Source organism: Protomyctophum parallelum, assembly GCF_964188405.1.
Source record: "Protomyctophum parallelum genome assembly, chromosome: 4".
NCBI lineage: Eukaryota > Metazoa > Chordata > Actinopteri > Myctophiformes > Myctophidae > Protomyctophum > Protomyctophum parallelum.
In genome coordinates, this window is record NC_139700.1 from 31,875,641 (window position 1) to 31,891,814 (window position 16,174).

Below are 16,174 nucleotides of genomic sequence, written 5' to 3' on the forward strand. Positions count from 1 at the left end.
CCCAATTACCAAGAACCACCAATTACTGGCTCCATTTCGTTTTTTATAAATTGCGACAGCCACGCCAATGCACATACACATGGGCACACACACACACACACACACACACACACACACACACACACACACACACACACACACACACACACACACACACACACACACACACACACACACACGTCCTTGGGAGGTTTCCTAGTTGAATTGTTGCCTACTGTCGGAATGGAGGGAATTTATAAGATGTCGTGTTGATCAGATTTTGCGAGAAAAAGAAGCAACAAGGTCTAAAACTGACTTGGCAACACTGGAGGGAACATAAAGATGGGGGCATGGGTCCAACTTCACTTCCTGCATGGCAATTCAGGAAGTGATTTAGTTGTGCAGGAAGTTGCTTTATATGGTCCCTTATTCCCAACCTACCTCTCCTGTTCAGTTATCTGTTACAAGGCAGAATCAATTCTGAAGCCTAAGCCCCAGTGCTGGTTGCGGCGGGGAAAAACATTTTTTGCATCATGTCAAATCTACATTCATATTTCATACATTTTTTGCTGCAGAGATCTGTTTTAGAGTAATTGATTCTTCTGCTGCCAAAGTAAAATATGCTGCTGAAAAAAGCCAACAAACAATTCCTCTGTTTCTATCTGGCGAGTCGACTCACCCACTCAAAGATGTTTCCCATCACCCATTGCTGCCAAGCGGCATCCAGCGACGGCTGGGGAGTAGGAGAGGTGGGGGAAGGCTGGGTTTTTTTAAGGGGGTGCTTCTACCATTCCTACTTCAGTGAATCCTGCAGAAACTTGGCAGATCGCTGTGGAGATTTGTATGTCTGCTGGTCTGACATGAAGCCTTTGGAGAGCCCCCCAGTCTGGAGTCTGTCTCTCAACGAGACTTCTCTTAAAAAGATGGCCCCGGCCGCTTAGCTTATGTTCCCATAAAGCCTGACGGCCTCATTTCTCAGCCCCTGGGGTGCAGATGGCCGATTAACTCGGCAGCCATGCCTTATACAATCATCTGAAAGATAACCAATACAACACTTTGTGTTGCCTTGGAGAAATAATGACACAGCCGGCGCTGCCATCACCTTACAAGGAAAGACCGTCTCACAGGGCCTATCAAGTTGCGTGCAGAGATTTTCTGCCCTGATATTTTAAATGGTATGCATTTTTCAAGATCCCTTGCAATGATTTAAACTCTGTAATTTCACAGGCCTCAAGAGAGTAAAGTAAAGGCATGATCCTCACGTAGGGAAATCAAGTACGACATTGTTGATTTAACCGATGCGTATCGCCTATGCCGAGCTCTGTAAACATGCGTCTTGTTGAATCACACCAAGTCTCTCTCTCACGTTGATCATTCACCGCACATTCACCAAAATTACAAGAGCAGCACAAACATGCTCAGGGAGCGTTAAAGCATGTAACGCTCCCTGAGCACTGCAAGGGAAAGTGCGTTCTCTTCTCAATAGATATAGTGTGTACAAATAGATAGGCAGCGGCGATCCAAAACGCTTAGCATTTAGATGACAGTTGCGCAGGGAAGGCCTTGTTTGCCGGGGTGGTAGGGGAGCGGTGTGCGTGGCCCGGAGGCCGGATCTGTTCCAACAGTGCCCTGGCACAGAGAGACGGAGCCCAGCCAGCCTCGACAGCTTGGATATTCACAGGGGGTGATGGAAAACTGGAGGTCTGCAGTATCATGTTGAGGTTGACGGCGGTGGGAATGAGGAGTGTAGAATGAGGAGTGTAAAGAACAACATATTTGGGATGACTGTATATACTGTGCGGTGGTACAAATCTGTACACCGGCAAAGAGTTTGCTATACCGTTTCCACCGTGATGGAATTATGTCAGGCTATACATACTCCAGGCACTAGGTGGGATGTGTCACAAATCAGTGGCCAGGACTTTTTGTACATACAGAGCGGGATGACTCCAGAGAGTTTTGAAGCCTAAACATTTAAATTTATGTACTGAGCTAAATTTGAGACACAAAAAAACTCCTATAACTCACAAGTGACCCTGGAGCAGATCAACAACGGAGCAGTTGACTTTTGTTTGTTGTTTGTTGATTTTGCACATCGGGAGCAATTTGGGGTTCAGTGTCTTGCCCAAGGACACTTTGACATGTAGACAGGAGGAGCTGGGATTCGAACCGCCGACCCATGGATCATTGGACGACCTGCTCTACCTCCTGAGCCACAGTCGCCCCCACTACACAAGATTGTTTTAGTCTACAATCGGATATTTTCACCACACTCGATGCAACAACGCATAAAATAGGGCTTAATAAGTGTAAGAAGAACGATGAGCAGGGTGAAGGTAGGTTTTGTGCCAAGGACAAAGACTATAAAAATCTATATTTTAAAGATATTCTCGAAAATAGCAGATTTACAATATGGCAGTGCTGTCCCCGGTCCCCCAGTCCCGGATGCCACTTTGAGCACCAACAGTGAACAGTATCATGTCTCTGTAGGTAGAAGGCTGCTGGCTAAGCTACACTGTGTCATTATGACATCATAGACTTTCATTGCACGTGCATGTCGGTTTTACAATGTTTAACCTCAATTTCAAGCTCCAATTTCAGCCATGAGCAGCTCCAGCTGCATTTAATCCCTGCCTGTATCCACGTGCTCCACTCACTACCAATCCAACATTCTCTGCTAAATTGCTCATTTTGATGATTGTAAACATGAGGATCTGATTCTGTTGAGAGCCGATTTAGCACACATCCAAACACGCACAGCATTTGCTTTGAGTATAGGCCCAGGATGTTTGTTATCCATGTCAAGTCCGGGCAGGGGGGGTCAGATTTTATATTGGCAGCTATTTTGTGGTACCACAAATAGAAAACCATGAATTTTTCCCATAGCGATTTCAAACAATATTTATATACATTATGTTAAGCCTGGAACCAAGCAATCCATGACCATCAAACATTTGATGTACACATTAAACCCTGTACACTCAAGACATGCTCCAAATATGCCCAGTACATAATTCATTCCATATGTTTTTTTTTCTCCATATGTTGATCTGACCCCCCATGCCAAAGCACCAGCGCTCGCCCAGAAGTCTGCCGTCACCCAGGCTGGGATGCGTGCACGTGACCTCGCCCTTTAGGGTGAGGTCGCTTCTCGCCCTCAGAGTGTCTTACTGGTACACAACACAAATATTAGAAAACCGCAAATATAGCCCCTCTATGTCCCTCTATAAAAAATATTAAATAAAGGCGAAAGCCACAAAAAAAACATAAAAAAAAAAAAAACCCACAAATATATGTATATTTTCGGGTTTCTAATATTCACACAGAAGCAGGCTCAAAATAAATTTAATTTATATAAATATTTCCGGAAATCTCTATGGGAAAGAATTAATGGTTTTGTATCTGTGGCACCATAAAATGGCCACCATTTCACACAGTGTGAAAGGAGATGCCCCATTTGGGCCCTAAACTATCAATAATTTAGCTGGGGACCCGCTGGAACCCCCTCAAGGAGCCCTGGGGGTCGCCAGCGGACCCGACTTTGAGAACCACTGCTCTGGGCACTGCTCTTTCGCTTGCCTGACTAGGCAGCATGCATCAGTCTTTGAGTATAGCCCCTTTTGCAAAAACAATTTTCCTCGGATGTGCACCTATTGTGCATGCATTTCTGGTTCACAATGGAGATGTTTTACCAAAAAGGTGACACGTGTGTATGCCTGCTGCTAAGCGGTTTGTGGTTTTAATCTTTTACTGATAACAAAATAATAAATCTGACACTTCAAAGTGAGGAGAGAGATGGGCTGAATATTATGTGCGTGCGTGCCAGCGTGTTTAATTTAAAATGCTATTGTTATACTACCATGGATTACAATTGGACTGTCAAATTACATGACATCCCCAAGAACTCATTACTGAAATGGGTGCAACTTCTGTTCAGTAAGACTTCTAGATTGTGATACAATGTATAATGTTCTATAATTATAGAAGGTTTTAGCCATAGTGTAAGCCCAGCACCTGGTACCACGATGGCCAGACGTTTAAAGTGCTTTATCAATGTTGAGCAAGAATCTACAAAGATGATCAGTGTCGTTAGGAAGACATTAGAAATTATGTTGAATATTACTCAAAGCGAAGTATAGTAGAACCTTGACATATCCCCAGATATACTGTACGTGTACTGTACGCAGATGTTCATGGAGATTGACAAAGGAGAACTTCAACAGGAGGTATTCTCCAATAGAATTGAATAGAAACATGAATGCGTGTGCATTTTAAATTGGCCGTGTTCTGGTCATGATCAGATACAAATTCAATACTGTATTGCCCATCATTTTTACATGAAGTTTAAATGTATCTTCGGCTCAATGCATCTTTTCCCTACAATGCAAATCACTATGAATGAATGTGCCGATACATTTCTCACACAAACATCTGGGCATCTCCGTCTTCCTGGACATTGGTGAAGATGCTATACGGACGGCTAACTGTTTAGACCAGGGTACCAGTCACGCGCTGGTCCAGTGGACCAGGGTACCAGTCACGCGCTGATCCAGTGGACCAGGGTACCAGTCACGCGCTGGTCCAGTGGACCAGGGTACCAGTCACGCGCTGGTCCAGTGGACCAGGGTACCAGTCACGCGCTGGTCCAGTGGACCAGGGTACCAGTCACGCGCTGATCCAGTGGACCAGGGTACCAGTCACGCGCTGGTCCAGTGGACCAGGGTACCAGTCACGTGCTGGTCCAGTGGACCAGGGTACCAGTCACGTGCTGGTCCAGTGGACCAGGGTACCAGTCACGCGCTGGTCCAGTGGACCAGGGTACCAGTCACGCGCTGGTCCAGTGGACCAGGGTACCAGTCACGCGCTGATCCAGTGGACCAGGGTACCAGTCACGCGCTGGTCCAGTGGACCAGGGTACCAGTCACGCGCTGATCCAGTGGGGCGAGCACTGCAGTAGGAATTTAATACGATATCCATAGCAAGCATTTGGTGACAGTGACAAGGAACAACTCCCCCGAACAAACTTCTAGTAGAACCAGCCTCTAGGGTGGGCGGCCATCTGCTTTGACCGTGTCTGGGTGAAATTGAGAGAGGGAGAGAGGGAGAGAGAGAGAGACCAGATGGACAGCAGCAGTAATCACAACAACAACAACGGCACACCAGAGGCAGAACGCTCATAATCCATACACGTATTCTTATAGTGATACGCATAGTGTTTATCAGCCCGCTCTTCTCCTCTAGTGGCTGTCAAACTTGCCTAGTGGGCACTTATTCACTTTTTGACCTCCCTTTGAAGTCCCTGAAGTTCTGTGTTGCTCTGAAACAACGCTATAGCATAAATATATACAGTACGAGCCAATTACTCCCACACTCTTTTGATTTTAGTTTGCCGCTTCTGGCTGCCATATCCTTGTCATTTGCTTGCTACTGTACCTCCTCAACTAAGATTTCACAATCTGTGAATTTACATCTTATCTGCATGACTTAGTCCTGGAAATGTATAGGGTATTAACAGGTTATTTATATGAAACTTTCTAACCATTTAAAAAGGTATAAACAATGGTACACATTGATCTAATATAGTGGCACAGCCCTGAGACACATCCAGGTGTTTGGCAACCAAACATTATTTTCTCAATACAGTAGGGACGGCTATTATAGGCCTACAAATATGCAAAATGTGTGAATATCTATAGGTCTTAATTAATTTAAGTCCCTCCCCCTTTCAGAACAACGAACGGCCCAGGAAATGAAATGCAATGCATTCTGACCATAGGATTTTATTTAAGTATTTATTTAAAGACGGTTACGCCACGGACAAAGCCATCTCGGATCGTGACAAATCATGACAATGAACACAATGTTTTGGGCCGATCAAATAATTTATAAGAAGAAAAACAAAACAAATAGTGTTGTCTCCTGCCTTTATTTTTTTCTTTCTAATGATTTGATCGGCCCAAAATATTGTGTTCATTGTCATGATTTGTCACACTCCGAGTTGGCTTTGTCTGTGGCGTAACCGTCTTTAAATAAATACTTAAAGAAAATCCTATGGTCAGAATGCATTGCATTTCATTTCCTGAGCCGTTCATTGTTCTGAAAGGGGGAGGGACTGCGCCGCTCTATACAGTAGTCTCACTAGTCTCCCATCACTGAAATAGTCTCCCTACAGAAGTAAAAGAGACCTCCAACTATTTTACCTTCAAATTTAACCTGAAGAGGTGGCTAAAAACAAATCAAATCTGTAATCATGAGTAACTATCAGCACTATTTAGTATTCATCACCGGTGTCATTTTTTTCATGATTTGTCACAATCCGAGTTGGCTTTGTCCGCGGCGTAACCGTCTTTAAATAAATACTTAAAGAAAATCCTATGGGAGAAATGCATTGCATTTCATTTCCTGGGCCACTCGTCGTTCTGAAAGGGGGAGGGACTGCAACGCTCTATTGTACTGTATTGTATTGTGTTTTTTGTATGGATATAGTGTTGGGTGCTTGCACATATGCACACATGGCATCAACGCATGGTGTTGTGTGCTGGCACACTATACAGTCTGTCTTTCTTTTATCTGTATTGTATTGCATTGTATTGTACTGTATGTGTCATTGTACATTTAGTTTTACTACCATTTTAAGAGCCTGCTCAGGGTCTACATATGTAAATTAGCTTATGGCTAACTCTGGCACATTTACATGGAAGTGAAAACTGAAATGTTGATTAATGAGCATTGTCCCTGTCAAATAAATAAATAAATCATGTTATAATTTACTAAAAGTTTTCACCCAATTTGATCCTCATTGAATTTAGATACCAGAGGTATCGGTAGGCAAAGAACCTCTGGTTGTCTGTCTATGTGAGACCACCAATACAGAGGAATATTCTACCCTAACAAATATCTTATTTTTTATTTATTTTTATGTTTATCCCACAATTTTTGTAACCCATTTTTTTCCACACAGTAACAAATATATCTTAACCATTTTCAACCACCGTCCCTATTTCGAGCATGCCACAAATAGCAGATTTACAAGTAGACTCACTGGCTATTTTCGTTATAGGCGTGCCTTGAGATTCTGTCATGCCCAGTGGTGTGCCTGAAGCCTTGGGCACCAAAACTTTGAAAACCACTGAGCTAATCACACGGCAGGTAGATCTGCTGGAGGGGGAAAGCACAGGCTTTTCCTCGCCTTAATAGTTTTACAAATGCTCAAATGCTCAACGCAATACCTTGCTTTGGTGTTGATTAATTTTTTATGCTTGGAACTGAATTATACATTTAGTGCCTGCGAGGAAATATATAGTCTGCAGTTTATAATCCAAATGAGATAAGCGGACAAACAGGCAAAGGATGGTGTGAATAATACACATAAAATGCTTATGATAGCCTCATAGCCCTGCAGTTTGCTTCAGATTACAATGGTGGCATATTCCATTGGCTCCTCTCCTCATCTTTGACGAACCATTGTGCCGTTTTCACTCTAGTTTCCACAGATCACAGGGATCGTCACTTTGATTTAGTGTGAATTATTCACTCTCATCTTACTGGATGCAATCTTAAATTCTGAGTCATAAAGAAGACCTTTGATGTTGGACAGCTTTCTCCCCACTTGATGAACCTGAACAGACTTCAAAAGTGTCACACTTAGGCCAACGCCTTGAGCAACGCTCTGAACGAACGTGGAGGCTGCTTGAAAAAGTATTTGACACCCAGTTTGCCTTTAGAATAGGGTAGAACTTTCAACCTGGTTGTATTTTGGGCACGTCGGTACATATATTATTTTGAGGGAGAGCGAGTGCATTTTCCGGCAGCGGCATCAGCCACGGATTGTCCGCGGCAGGCGGCTAGTTTCTCGGCGGCATCAGTCCGACACCCTACCCCAAACCCTAACCATAACTGCGAGCATGATGCAACGTATGTCGGACCATCGCACTGCCGCGGGAGCGAGCGGCAGTGGAGTGCACCTTTTTCTGGCAGATGCCGCCCCTCTCCCCGGCAGCGCCGTGGCTGTTACCGGCAGTTGCGGCGTGTGGAGCGGAGGCTGCCAAACGGCAGCGCCGTGTGTCTAATTGCCGCTGCCGGAGAATGCACTCCTTCTGCATATTTTTCTTTTCAATTACTCGTTTATATAATGTATTTAAATATTGTATGATGAATTGCATTTTTATAGCGCTTTTCCAAGTGCTCAAAACACTTTACAAAGGTTCATTCATTCATACATTGGGAGGTGTATATTATTGTTTGTCTTTAAATGTTTCGATGATTGAATACACACAGGACCACAAATGGAAACAAGCTATAGGGTATATTTGGCATTATTTTGGTAAATTTAGCATCCTTTTGTATGGAGCTGTACCTCTGTGCATATCATTGAGTCTTGTGATGTCTGCTCATTATAAGCAATTTTGTGTAGTTGCTTATTTGGGCTTGCTTCCTTATTGTTATTTGAACCAGTGGTCCACAAGCCACAAATGAATATGGATGCAAGCGGGCCGCATGACAGTTCCACCTAACTGAAGGAAGGATGGCATACATCACATCCAATGAACCACCATAAAACAAACACCTGCCAAAGAGAAGACCCTTTGTTCACCCTCATGCGTCCCAATTCATTTATCCCCAAAGTACCCATTTGTTCCGGTGCTCTGCCAATGAAAAGCCTCATGAGGAGAGATGACTGACACCTTCTAATCCTCGTGGAAAGCCGAAAAAAGCATGTCATTACCATGACATTTACACTGTCTTCTGGGACGCAAGGCAAAGAAAAAGGAAGATGAAAAGAAGAAGGAAAGAAAAAAAAAGGAACACAGAGCGAGAGATACACAAAACATAAAGTTGCAAGAGAGAGAGAGAGAGAGAGAGAGAGAGAGAGAGAGAGAGAGAGAGAGAGTGGGGAAAAAAGCCATATGAATGTGTTGTGTTTTGGATCTGAACCTGCAATCCGCCCACATTTTCCAGCCCTCGGTGCAAGCTTGAACAGCCTGCCGGGGTAGCCTACATTCTGCCTACATTGTGTATAGTGGCTTTACACCAGCAGAGAGAGGGCAGGGGGACAAATGTTTGTGTTGCAAAGTGGAGCACAGAGCACCATCCAACCTAAGTGTGCAGCTGATTATGAAAAACAAGAAGATGGAGAAGCCCTTCGCAGGTATTTTTTGGTAACGAACACGGCAGGGCAGGGGCGGTATGGATTATTTTGTTAATGCAGTAATAAATCACTGTTTACTGACGGTATGGCAGTATTGAGCAATACCTGAAAAAAATGTGTTGAATGAAATAAATATATATATAATAATAAGTGTTATAATCATAATATAAGGGGCACGGTCACTCCTCATGCATTGAAGGAAGCATGAGCTCAGTTCGGGACTCTTCCCAGGTTGGCAGAGGGAGAGGACCCTTCCCAGGTTGGCAGAGGGAGAGGACTCTTCCCAGGTTGGCAGAGGGAGAGGACTCTTCCCAGGTTGGCAGAGGGAGAGGACTCTTCCCAGGTTGGCAGAGGGAGAGGACTCTTCCCAGGTTGGCAGAGGGAGAGTAGTGCCCCGATTACAGTTTAGGAAATTGGCACCGGGTGGAAAAAATGGGATACAAAATTGTGGGATAAAAAAAAGAATAATAATAATGATCGCTGTTATGAACTCAAACCGCGGTATGGCGGTTATTGCACCCAGCCCTAGAACACGCAAGACTTGTTTGTTTTGTGGTGACTTTGGCTTTTCAAAGAAGACAGCCCGGAAAACACAGACAGCTCAGGAGGAGGCGATGAACAGTGGGCCCAAATCCAAACAAAAATAATGAGGGATGCACATTGTGCTCCACGCCAAATCAACGTTTCGGTCAAGATGATATTCTTCAGGAACAGGAAAGGTAAGTGAGATCGAGCTTGCCCAATCGGTGAATCGGCAATAATTGACTTAACTGGACTATTACCAGTGTGCATACCTTATTATTCTAGTTGTGTTGATGCACCTGTTCTGTTGTCCTGCACCTGCACCTGGACACTGACACATCTTCCTTGCCAACAAACCTCATTAAAAATAATCAAAATACTGAATAATAAGTATTGTAGTCCCCCCCCCCCCCCCCAACAGTGTAACCTGTAATGAATTTCAGAAGTCAACAACAGCTGTCTGTATAGATATAGAAAGGTAATTGCTATGGGGATCTTCACTTTGTGAGCTTGTGGCAAATTTAACAATTTATAACGTTTTACAAGTCTAGGAACCTTTCTATGGATAAAAGTTTTGACAGAAAATATGTTACCCTTACTTAGAGTGTATGCCAACTTGAGTTGACCTATAATTGGACTATTGTTTCCTGCCAGAACCACCTTATCTGCTCAATGGCCAGCCCTGTTTCATTGCTTTGAGCACAATGACAAAATGGGTACTTATTGGTGTGGCATGAGGAAATAGAAAGGAGAGTGTATCTCCCAGGTGAGACAGGTCATCTATCTACCAGGTAGGAGCCCATGCAGCTTCTTCTGTCCCCTGAGCATTGCCACTCGCTACCTCTAGAAGTGACAGCCAAACAATGGGTGCCAGTACTGCTTTTAACGAGCAGAAAACAGGAGCACAGCTAATTAAAGATGCCCCTGGTCCCAGTCTCTCCACCTCCCCTCCTGTTAACCCAGAACTGTGTGGTACAGCTTGTCAGCCCCACCGCAAGAGTGATAGGGGTTTGGATTTTCCTGGGCCCTATAGCCAGCGGGTGGCCGTGGAAATTGCTCAAATAACACCGTGGCGAGACGCGAAGAAGGAGACGCGAAGAAGGAGAGGGAAGGTGGCACAAGCCAAAGAAAAAAGTGAAAGAATGACAGGCTAGGAAATGGACAAATAGAGAGAAAGAGAGAGAGAGAGAGAGCTTGCAGAGACAAACAAAAGATAAGACTCTGTATGAAAACACATGCCAAAGGACATGCCGAATTGGTGAGGCAAGAAAAATAAATACTGCTCTGAATTGCGGGATCGTGAGGCATAAGGCTCTTTACATAGTGGAAATATAGTAACAAGAGAACAGAAAACCGAAAACAAAATGAGAGAGAGAGAGAGAGAGAGAGAGAGAGAGAGAGACGGTGGTACTCACTAGGGAGAGGCAGGCGGGAGCGTCTTGGCTGCTGGAGTGGAACCGAGATGGGCGCGGCGGCGGCAACACAGCGGGGCCTCGCCGGACACTTCAATCACAGGCAGCCGGATCCGCGGGCAAACTTGGCCAATTAGCCGCACACTGGCGCTGGCCCCCAGCGTCATTAAAGGGCCCGCGCTCTGAACCAGGAGAGAGAGGGCGAGGGAGGAAAAGAGGTCAGTGCCAGACAGATGTATGGTACTCACGCACACACACAGGTACATGCACAAGTATACATCTGGATAGAAAACGGATAAAAAAACGTTGCACACGTTGTCTGTCTCATGCACCTATTACACGCTTTGTCCGACACACACACACACACACACACATACACACACAGCATCCATCACTTTGCAGTTCGATTGACAGCAACAGGTGTGGTGGCTGGCAGCCACGCAATTACCAGGCAGGGCCGATGCTTCTCCCTGACACCAGACAAAGAGAGATCAGAAGAGAGATCAGAGCTGTGCAAGAGAGGAGGGAAGAGGAGAAGAGAGAGAAGGAGCAGAGAAAGATACCTCCAGGAGGAGAGCGAGGGAGAGGGATTTCCATGTCTTTTCTTTTCATCGCAAATCCCTCGCTGACTGAGCTGGGCGTGCGCGACTAGGAAACGGATCAAAAAGAAGACGGGGAAAAAAATACAGCACCTATGGCACAACGGCCCACCCACCGAGAGGAATACAAAGGCTTTTCGCTTCGGTGGTCTGGGGAGACCTCCTGCAGCGTGTTGTGTTTTAAAATAAGACCAAAAAATAAAAGGAGAACTAGAAAGAGTAGGAAACATTACATATAAATTTGGGGGGGGGGGGGGGGTGTTCAGCGAGGTCCAACAGCGAGAGAGCACAGTAAACTCCATGGTGTCATTTCACTCTGGGGGTGTAATACTGTACCTAAATGAGTCCATTCCTATTTTCGGCATGTCAGCGGCAAAAACTGCCATCTGCAAGCATATATTTCTTGCCATTTCTGAAAACATTTGAGGTAAGATATAGGGCTTAAGTGGTTAAAGAGTATGTTCATCCAAGCTTACATGTAATGCATCCCTGCACATCTACTGTGCATATCCACACGGGACCTTGCCTTACATCAGACATGCCTGGGGGGTGGGGTTGTATATGTACTGTACATGTGTGTGTATGAAATGTGTGGGTTTCATCTCCAACCCTCCTCCCCCCTCGCTTTCTGCACTACATCTCCAATTACGGCCATGGCTTCGATCAAGGCTAAAGTAGTGCCTGTGGGCCGCGTGGCCGCCATAAAGTGTAGCAATCTCCGCTCATCGAGACAAACCCTGCAACGCTCGGGCGGAGAGAAGATACCCCGGCACTTTTATTTAAAACAAGCCGCGGGTAAAAGATCAATGGTCCAATTCGGCCGGTGGAAAAAAGTTCACAAACACATATAGTGAGAGATTATGAAGCGGAGATATATTATGGGTGGAGGGGGAGGTGGGGCCCACCATCCCCCCTCCCCTCCCCAGCCACCTCATCTGGGTGCTAGTGGCTTATTGATCGGTGGAGACACGCAGCTCCCAGCCATTCATCACGGGCCACTCAGGCCCTTAGATAACTCCTCTGATAATGCCGCCGCTGCCGAGAGGCTGCAGCCGGCCACATCCATTATTATCCCCACAATGCAACGCAAGCCCCCGCCCCAGGCTGCATGGGGCTGAGTGGGGGCAACAGGCAACGACACGATTAGTGTGATGGGAAGATGCAGCTTGGAAAAGGGGTGCCGTCCGTGATGCGAAGGCGTTAGCGACCGAGGTTGGGGAGAACCTTGGTTCGGGGCTATAGAGTATAATATTAAACTTAGCGTCCCAATTAGCTGGGCATGGCATAGTAGGAAAACATTGGCTGAAATAGGATAACAATCGGAAAGCTATGTTATGAGCTTTGAGATCGAAGACATTTAGCGTATAGGGACAAAAGAAGGGAAACGAGTATAGACCCTTGGGAGACGTATAGCTTAAGTGGATAACCACCTAAATCCTATATTGACGCTTACCCTACAAACCCTCCCGCGCACTCAGATCAGCCAACGCAGGGAAGCTGGAAGTACCCTCACTAAAAACGCCGGGACAACGCTCCACACGTCCCAGACTCTTCTCCCTTCTGGCTCCAAAACTGTGGAATGCACTTCCCACTGCAGTCAGAACTGCAGCATCACTCCCAATCTTCCGCCGTAGTCTGAAAACCCACCTTTTCAGACTCCATCATGGCCCATAGCACTTACCCTACCCCCTTAGATAGCACTTCCGTAGACTTAGATAGCATTTGATACAGACTTATAGCATGTTATGTAGACAGCACTATAATTGCATTGTATATAGTCATAGCACGCCATAGTACATATGTATAGCATAGTAGTATATATAGTTTCATTATATAGATATTCCACTGTTACTTTCTTAGCTTACGCATGTTTCATGATAAATGCTTTTATGTGATGTATTCCCATGCTTTTGTTCTTGCTTAATGTAAGTCGCTCTGGATTAAAAGCGTCTGCTAAATGCCTAAATTGTAAATTGTAATTGTTCACCCCTCTGACATATAGGCCTACCGGGGTGCATACTTAGTTTAGACTATAGTCATTGGTTAGACATGGGTGTTAAGGTTAGGTTTAGGTGTGCTGCCCCGTGGGAGGTTAGGGTTAGGGTGAGGGTTTGAGATAGGTTGTAGTTGTAGGATTAATGACTGGTCTAACCAATGACTAGTCTAAACCAAAAACTGTCTAAACTAAGTACTGCACCCCTTGTCGACAAGCTCACACCATAACGTTTGTAGATCTGCCATTTTCACTGAATGTAATAAGTGACCATTCAGTGAAAATGGCTGTCATCTACAACCATTATGGTGTGCAGAATGTAAACCCATTGTACTGTGGCTGAATGTTGGCCTATTATAGTTGACTGCCCAGATAGGGACGCTAGGAGGGTTGGTGCGGTCAGACCTGTGAAAAGGAGGCAGGAGGGCGAGCAGGCTGAAGGGGGTCCGGGAGCATTATGAATAATGATGTTCGACAGCCAGGACAGAGATGGGGGGAAACCGGACCGCTTGTATAAAAACCCAGTCGGAGACCATTGTTTCCAGTCCTTGGCCAAACAGCATTAGCAAAAGCTGTTTCATAGCAGATAGCGCACGTTAACCAGCCAAGCGACAGGCGGCTCAGACAAAAAAAAAGTGCTGAGTGTGTGTGTGTGTGTGTGTGTGTGTGTGTGTGTGTGTTAGCATAGGGGAAGAGAATTCCCCGACTGGGCAGGTGGGGATCAGCCATAATGAGCCATGCAGGGAGAGTGAAAAAAGAAGAGAGAGCTGGGAGGGTAAAGTGGCGGGAGAGGGGGGGGGAGTGGGGGGGTGGGGGGGGTGGGTCCAAAGAGTGAGGCGAGACAGACAATGATGGAGACGGACCAGGAGCCAGCGACATGGGCCCCAGAAGAGCAATTACGGCAGCTCAGGAGAAGGTGTGGGCCCCCCAACCCCCAGGCATGCGGTTTCAAATATAGTAGAAAACGATTGCCAGACACTCGCACACACACCCACACACAAACACAGCAGAGCCGAATTCATCGAACTCAAATCCCTGGCAGACTGGGAGACAGAGATGGCCAAAGGGCATATGCAGGGAGCGGGCGGGTGGAGATAAAGAAAGAACAACTAAAAAGAGAAAGATCGCGAGGTGGGAGGTATTTTGAGAACAGAGAGCCTATACGCTTTATTCTAAAATCCAAAACTTGCACACACACACGCAGCTCAAGGCTGAGGTCAGCTAGTGCAAAACATCCGAGTGCATCGCGCGGCCGTGTGGCGAGTGCTAAACAATTCTGGGGGGGAAAAGAAATGTCTGGACAGCCTCGTCAGAACCCAAGAGACTGCGATGGCTTCTGAAGGCAAGCGTTTCCACCCTACATCCACCCCATCACTTTACAAAGACAGAGAAAAGACGAAAACCTGCTGAAGTGGCTCACTTGAATGACGGCGCTTGCGCGCTGAGAAATAGCAGATCTGCAAAATCACAACGCGCCACGAATGCTAGGTGTTGTGAGGTTGTAGATCTGCTATTTTCGCCACGCACGCCCCACCGCGGTACGACGATGTGTAAATCCGTCTCGACAGGCGAGAGAGGAGTCAGTGCCAGAGCGATGGGAGCGAGTGAGCGAGGGAGAAAGAGAGAGATGTGCAGACAGATACAGGGGAGGGGGAATTGAATTAAGAGAAAAGTTCTCGCGCACCGGTATGCACCATTGATTTCCTATTCTCTTGGAAACATTTAATGAGCTTAAATAGGAGCCACGCTTGACACCGGCGCAGCGAATCGGAGGAAGGCTTCCCTGTGAGAGAAAATCGTTAAGCGGCACATGACGACTATACGAAGGAAAGGCGGAGAATGGAGAGGGATGGGGGTTGGTGTGTGCGTGCTTGGGGGGGGGGGGTGTTTGAGAGCAGCGTGTGCGAGACAGATGTCGGATTATGGTTGGGAAATGAACCGTGGGTTATGGTGTTACTCGCCTGCAGGGTGTCGAGGAAAGAGCGGGGGAATGGAGAGCGGCGGAAAAGTGCCGGCAAGAAGGGTAAAGGTGACTCAGGTTGAACCCCCACCAGGGTTGGAAGCGGTCAGGTCCGGGGGGGGGGGCGGGGGGGAGACGAACGCTCGTTATATCCCCAACAATGTCACCGCTTGACTGACAGATACTGCCCTTCAACGGCGCCTCGCCTCATTACGTTCCCCCCGACAACCGTGCCATCATGCGAGGTCCTCGGCAGCAAACCGTTGCTTGGCAGCCATCTTGGGTTTTTCCTTTTTTTTTCTTCTTTTACCCCGTCCGTACCCACTGCCCTCCCATGCGGGAGAACTGAGGGCAGAGTCCAAACGCCACTTCAGTGCTTTGTGCCACTGACGAGGGCCCCTCTGGGAGCCATGGGGAGGCCCCTTTATGAAGCCGTCAGGCAGAGGTAACAGTCAGCCGCCTGCCACTGCTTTGAGTGTGGAGACAGGCATGGCTGTACGGCAAACACCGCGGGACATTTCCTTTCACTGATTGCTGCAAGGGAAGTTGTGTGTGCGCGTG

General features: G+C 46.4%; 1 protein-coding gene across 1 annotated transcript in view; it reads right to left on the minus strand.

Moving 5' to 3' along the window:
* plxnb2b (plexin b2b) overlaps positions 1-16,174 on the minus strand; it is a 235,545-nt gene that overhangs the window by 188,939 nt on the left and 30,432 nt on the right. The window contains exon 2 of the mRNA XM_083763407.1: positions 11,065-11,243. The gene's annotated coding sequence lies outside the window, so the exon portion shown is untranslated. The remainder of the gene's footprint in view (positions 1-11,064; positions 11,244-16,174) is intronic.